This window comes from Anarrhichthys ocellatus, unplaced genomic scaffold (genome assembly GCF_004355925.1).
Source record: "Anarrhichthys ocellatus isolate YVR2014 unplaced genomic scaffold, GSC_Weel_1.0 scaffold3, whole genome shotgun sequence".
Classification (NCBI taxonomy): domain Eukaryota; kingdom Metazoa; phylum Chordata; class Actinopteri; order Perciformes; family Anarhichadidae; genus Anarrhichthys; species Anarrhichthys ocellatus.
Window position 1 is genome coordinate 68,381 of NW_022280033.1, and position 7,158 is coordinate 75,538.

Genomic DNA, 7,158 nt, shown 5'->3' on the forward strand with positions numbered 1-7,158 from the left:
CCCCCCCCCCCCCCCCCAGTGTCGTCCGGTGCCTCTCCCCCCCACAGCTGCACCGAATGGGTCGCTCCAGTCTGCCCTGTCTGTCCAATGGCAGAGAGGCTGAGGGATTCGAGCCCCCCTATTGGCTCCACATGATCGATTCGGGGCTGATTGATCGGTTTTTAGGCCACTTTTTCTTTTTTTCTTCTATTTCTTTGCGAGGAAGGCTAAAAAACAAAACACCACCCGCGAATAGAAAGCACACACTTCGTGTTTTCTGTCCACTTATCGGCTGTAAATTCACCCACAAACAGAATATAATACACATGGAGAGCAACACACCTCTGACTTCATTACTCTGACTAAACGTCTCGGAACCAAACTCTCAGGTTGAGATATTATTGTTGAGAACTTATTCTTTTGTCTCTGTGTGATAAAAGTTCACAGTTTACAAGTGGATTTAAAAGTCTGGTCAAATATGAATGAGCTCTAATTTGAGGAGAACGAGTCATGAAAGTACTGACACCAGAGAGTATAACGTGAACCAAATAGTTTGAGTTCACCCCTCTGTGTCACTGAAATCTTATTTCATTTACATCAGTGCTTTTTTTGAATTAATAAAAGAGTGAAAGTGGCTCAAAGTCTGCGTAAAGTATTCATGATATATTTGGTGAAGTCGTATAAAAACGGACAGGATTTTCCAGACATTCCAGTAGATTTCCACATGATGCTCGTGTATTTCTCAGCCCGTGCACGTGAACGGAGAGACACATTATCTGCTGATTATGCTCATACGGTGTTGCTGGTCGGTGACGGCCTGTTTGAAGTGTTTTTTCTTTCTCTCTCTCTCTCCGTGCAGCGCGTCCAGTCATCGATCATCTGGCCCCTCGGTGCCACAGAGATATGGTGTCATAACATGATAATGCGGCTTCACACATTCGGCGGGATTCCGGCGCTAAAAAAAAAAACAGGTGGGGATGGGGGACAAGTTTACAGGAGTAAAAAAAAAAAAATCACCAACAAAGCCTCCCAGCAGTCCGGTCGGAGAGGCTCCCGGGGGCGGCGGGCTGAAGAGGAGCCACGAAGCCGCGCAGGACGCACGACTTTTACGCACGGAGAGATATTTGGATCAAATAATAATAAACTCGTTTAACTCGTCGAATTTGTTAATTCAATTATGTATTGGTGAGTAGAAGCTCTAATTTTCTCATTATTTTTTTATTTGTTTACGGTAAATTCAAATATTAAAAAGCGTATTCTTGTAACAGATATTTTTCTGGAGGAAAGTTATTTTTTGAATTAAAAGGAGAAGCTGTGGGTGTAGTAAACAGCATTATGTATCTCACGACACCACGAGGCACTCTGCGTTTTGGAGGGTCATTGAGAGAGAAAAAGCCAAATTAACATGAAAGGAGACTGACCACTAAAATAACTACACCGGCATTATAAAGCAATTAAGCTCCTTCAATTAGCGTCTGTAAAAGCAAACTGGAGCTCCACTTTCTCTCCTGGAGCTGCTCTTCCGCGAGGGTCAGCGCGTTTTCTGGCAATCTGGGAGAGAGAGAGAGAGAGCAGGGAGGGGGGTCTAAATACCGTCATTTCTGTTTAATCCGCTTTGCGATGACGGTAATGCTTCGAGTCGTTTCAATAAAATCAGCAGGTATTACTTTCAAACGGCTGAATGTGAAATGACAGCATGTTCGACTGCCGAAACAAACAGGGCGTCCTGCGCGCGCTGACTTCTGCTGTTTGGACGCAGAGACAAGTTTCAGCCTTTGTGTCAGTTTATTAAAAATGCATTCCTCTAATTTCAGGTTACTGTGTAAAATCCTATTTATTTTGGGTCAGATAATGCTGTGATAAATACAGACTCATTTGATGAAGCCATTTAGTTTTAACGCGTAGAGTTTTAGGTGTAAAACAAATACGAATGAATAATCTGCGTCTGTTTGAACAAACAACCAGCAGAGCCCGACGAGTCAAACCGAGGTCAAACTACTGCTTCTTTTTGCAGCCCGCAGCGCAGACGTGTCGGGATCTGCACAAAAAAAGGCCACCGGTCGTCTCTGCTTCGTATCAGTCGCTGCGGCACAGACAGACAGACAGACCGACCGACCGACAGACCTGCTGCAGAGCGTTCACACAGCTCATCTGATTATATGAAACTACTGGTGTATTCTCGCCCGTCGGGAGACCCGTCCGGACTCTTCGTGGTGCGTTCAGGGTCAGCTTTCTCTTTTAAAAGTTAGTGTAATGAGCTATAATGTAGCATTCAGTATTAAAGTCTGATTCGTCATCGTTTAAAAACTGATATTAACTAAATTATTGTAGTTTGTCTTAAATTATTGTCACATGACTCTTTTTTTTTTAAATATTGGCATTAATAACTCGAGAGTATAATTACATCACATCCTAAATACAAAGGCTTGAGTTTAATGGTGTTAAAGTATAAAAGCAAGAATATAAAGTGTCTCAATATTGATTTGAAACCATGAAATCAGTTATTTTTGGGGATGAAGGGAAAGGCTCCCTCGCTTCTGTTGGATCCTGCAGTTTGGACCAAATGTTCCTCTGAGCTGCTTTTTTTAGCCTCTCACATTAATGCTGAACCATTTGCGCCTTCTACCGGAGATGTGAGGAACTACACGAGGAGCAGGACACGCAGAGGAAGAGTCCGGCTCAGATGATGAAGACAGGAAGCAAAAAGTTAAAAAAATAATTCACTAAATGCAGAATATTCAGTTTGAATCTGTAATGAAGTCGGTTCTTAAATTCCATCATGTACAAAACTATCTATGATGATAATAAAATACATAAGAAGAGTACTGCTGCTGTGTTTTATTAAAGATCTCAAAGTGTTGGTACTAAATGAAGTGAAAGGGATTTTCATGAGCTCCAAAACAAATAAAAAATAAAGTAATAAACTCTGAAGATGAAACCTTAAGATACTCAGTTTTCACAAACAAATATGTATTTTCATATTCAAATATCTGTGTTGTTTTTTTACAAATCATGTAAATTCCAATTAAGAAGATTCATTCACAGCCCAGCGTGTCCGCTCATGTGTCCACATTAAAGCTGAGCATGAGCTTGTCCACGACGTCTAAACATTTAGAGATGAACTACGAGTGTCGAACATCTGGAACACGACAAGAAATGGAGCTCAAACTGTTTTGGTTTTGTAGCAGCAGATAAACGTCACCGGACATCTCCTCTCTCTATCTCACTGAGTGTGAAAGTCTATAAAAGAGCTAAATGTGAAGCTCAACACACACTGCTGACGGAGGTGTTGCATTAATGTGAACATGTGGATTCATGGATCCTCACACCTATAGATACATATGTGAGGAACAGCTGCTTTCCTATATGGTGAGAAATGTGTGAAAGTAGATGCACAGATTCATCAACGCACACACACGCACACACACACACACACACACACAGCAGGTCTGTTATAATCATTGAGCTCAATGCATACCAGTCAATTTTCACATTTTGTCACATGGCCACCAGGTCAGCAGCTCCACTTTTACTCTGAATTAACCCCACAGATAGACAGAGTGCTCATCACTCTATCACACACACCTCCCTCTCTCCCTCTTTCGCCCTCTCTCTCTCTCTCTCACCCTCCCCTTCCTGCAGCATTTGTCACTGCTGCTATTATTTCAGGTGTGCTAATGGTGTCGCAGACACTTTCAGAGTGAAAAGAGGAGGACGGGAAGAATCACATGGACTCCTCTCTCCCCCCCCTCCCCCTCGAAAAGGGGTGAATGATTTGGGTGAGGGGAATCTGTGAGGGCCAGTGGCACTGATCATGGCGGAGGGGTGAGGGTGGGTTTCTCACACTTCCCAGGGAGACTGTGAATTGATCGGCACCTTAGAGAGAGGGAGGGAAAGTGAGAAACAAAAAAAAGAAGCAGCTGAAGATGGATGACGACGAGGAGGGAACAAGTGGAAAAAAAAAAAAAGCTGGGTGTTGGAGTCGAGCTATAAAACCAGGACGGGAGGGAAGGGGAAAAAAACAACACAGAGCAATAGGAAGGGAGGTGAGGGGGTGAGGCAGCAGAGGAGGTGTGAAGACTCATCTTTTCCTGGATGGGTGTGAGAGGAGAGCGGCCGGCTAACATCAGCTTTAAAGAAGCACACGAGGGGCTCTGATTACTAACGTGATATTCAGTTCATGGATCAATAATTCACTCACACAGCTGGCACAACCACCACGACAGTCTCAAGAGCTGCTTTTGTTTTTTTAATATGAAGATTGTGATTATTTTGTCCTCATTATAAATTTATTATATTAATATTCCATAAAACAACAACAGAGGCAAGTTCTAGCCCCAAAAGTAATACTGTATGGTTGTTGTTTTTCCCCCTTTAATTTACTTGTGATGAATAAATATACAGGAAGTGTGTGAGGATCTTTACTTTTTAGTCAGAAGGACTTTTATTTTGGCAAACACGAAAAAATAAATTTAAAAACCTCCCACACGGCTGATTTGTGTGTTGTTTCTCAGGTTGTTCCTTTAATTAAAATGATAGATTCCTCTGTTTTCCTCCGGTTTTACAGCCAGACTGCCACACTGACTCTTTGTTTATGAGTTTCAGAGTGAAACCATTCCTCCAGATGATGACTGCTGGAGAATAAAAGCCTCGACCACGACGAGCATACGGCTTGTGGCTGATCTGTATCTACCCGCCTGCAGTAAACACACGGGGACACACACTCGCACACACCACAAATTATATATATATATGTATGTGTGTGTGTGTGTGTGTGTGTGTGAAGGTGAATACAAACTAGAGCATTTCAGTCGCCTCTCTGAAAAATGAACAGCCAATTCATTCATTTCCTTCACAAAAGCAAAGTTTCAGGTTCAACTTTAACAGCCTATTCAACGTGTTTTCATGTATAAAAGCTAAAAACATCCCATGAATGCAGTAGATTCAACACACACAAAGGAAATAGGAATAAGGCAATGATATAACACCGATGCCATCCTGAATAAAAGTGATGTAATCAAGTGAAATATATCAGGTTACAGGTGAGAAGAGGAGCATATTTTGGAGGTAGAATGGAAACTTTAACTGTCACACTTGACATTTTAACGTCCTCCTTCTGGTAACTTCAAATAAACTCAACTAAAAAAAAGAAACTAATTTAAAGCTGTGAAAGAGTAGAAATGCACGAGCTACAAAACGTTTGTAATCCACGTAAAAGCCAAGATAAAAAGATGGTTTCACTTGAAAATATTACAGACTCAGCTAACTTCAGGAGCGTATGAGCAGCTAAAAGTGCACGAATGCAGCCGCGAGTCTGCTGCTGCTGACGTGAACAACAACAGCAGAATATCTCCAGATTAATAAACTAAAGTTATAGGTTCTGTCCTTCAGCATCTGTCTCTGAGAGGAAACAGCAGGTTTGGTGATAAACATGAATCAGTTAGTAAAATAATGATGAATGAAGTGTCACACGCGCACACACACACACACACACACACACACACACACACACACACCAGGTCAGATTGTTGAACACCAGTTCAGCGGGGGGGCAGCAGTGAATCAGATTACTAAACACACTGATTGAGTGCAGCGGTTGCTGGTGGACCTGCAGCCGTCTCTCCTAAACAAAGTTATCTCTGCAGAAGTGCATGAAGAGGTCAGCGGCCACGTCGTCTCCTCTCACATCCCCTCGGACGCCGTACGACCCGGAGGATCCCAATAAAGAAGAAGCTCTCCGAGCATAAATCCCCATCGTGACGGCAACATATCAGAGTAAAGAGCTTCTGCTGCGGCTTCACTGCAGTTATTTAAAAGAATATACACACATATCCTCCAAGGCCTTTTAAAACAATGAGACTCATTTTCATGTGAAAAGTTCTTCTAAACTGTCAAAGACTCAAGGTGGTCTGTTGTAAATGTATTCCACTTATCTTTTGTTAGTTATCACAAGTGTCGTAACCATCAACAGACAACAACAGACTCACTAATGTTTGACACTTCTATCTTTATTCCCTTTGTTCTGTCGCTCTCTCTCCCTCCTCTGTTGATCACACATCCTACCACACCTGCCTCGCACCATCACTCTTCCCTCACTGTGTTTTTTGCTTCGTCCTTGAATTTCTAAATGCAGACAAAACTGTAAAAATTCTTCCAAAGAGCCGTAAAGTGAACCAACTCTGAGGGGAAATTTAAAAAAATGACATTTAGAGAAATTCCTGATTTAGCATAAATAGTTTTGTTTTTTTACAACTCTATTTGCAAGAGTAGATGAACTTTACTTTACTGAGCTTATTTCATTTAGAAAAAGAGACTCTCAACTGAGACAATAAACGCAGCTGTTAGAAATAGAAAAGGTCTTTTATGAGGGAGAAACTGTTGCTACACTTTAACGCCTAAACGTTCACACTCTCATCACGAGCGTTTAAGAAGAAAGAAAAAGAACATACACTGTAAACATTCATATTTCACCAAAATATTCTGGAGGTCCGAAAGGTTTCCATCAGAGCAACTTTGCTGGGTTTTGTATTATGCATGCTGCCAATAAATTGTTTGTAGCTTCTATTTTCAAACTTCTTTGAAAAAACTAAATAAAATAGAAGCGACAGTAAACTATAAAATGCTGCTTGTTTTGTGCCTGAAAACCTTTTTTGATGCGAGGTTTTCAATCTGGACAAGTTCTAAAGATGAGTTCAGGTCACATTGGTAGTTGTTGAATAAACTGAAGTGGAAAACAGACTGAAGATCGGAGCGATTCCACAAAGAGACACACTGAGCAGCTGCGTTCCATCACTTGTGCTTTCCAAATGTGGGAACAAAAAAAGATTTCCATCCAGAACCAGTGACAGACTTAACCAGACAGGATTGACATGTTAGCCGTGATTACACTGCTCCTGGATCAGCTCCTCACCACCAGAACCAAACCACCACAACGTCCTCTGAAGTCCCCAGTTCCTCTTCCCTTCACCGAATGCTGGAGAACAACCTCAGAACTAATTTACTTTGCTTACAAACAGAACTCGTCGACTGATGAAAAGTCTGGAGGGTGATCGTGCCGAAGAAGTAAAGAACTGGCAAATGATAAAGTCTGAGACGAGTCTGAGACGAGAGGGTTCACCGCAGCGGGACGACTCTCAGTGCTACGAGTACTACACGTTAAATAACACAAAGAGACGAGAG

The 7,158-nt window shown here is 42.0% G+C and overlaps 1 long non-coding RNA gene across 1 annotated transcript in view; it reads left to right on the forward strand.

Moving 5' to 3' along the window:
• LOC116397931 (uncharacterized) overlaps positions 1–2,802 on the forward strand; it is a 3,646-nt gene extending 844 nt beyond the window's left edge. The window contains exon 2 of the long non-coding RNA XR_004213728.1: positions 839–2,802. This is a non-coding gene — a long non-coding RNA (uncharacterized LOC116397931). The remainder of the gene's footprint in view (positions 1–838) is intronic.
• The last annotated feature ends 4,356 nt before the right edge of the window (positions 2,803–7,158 follow it).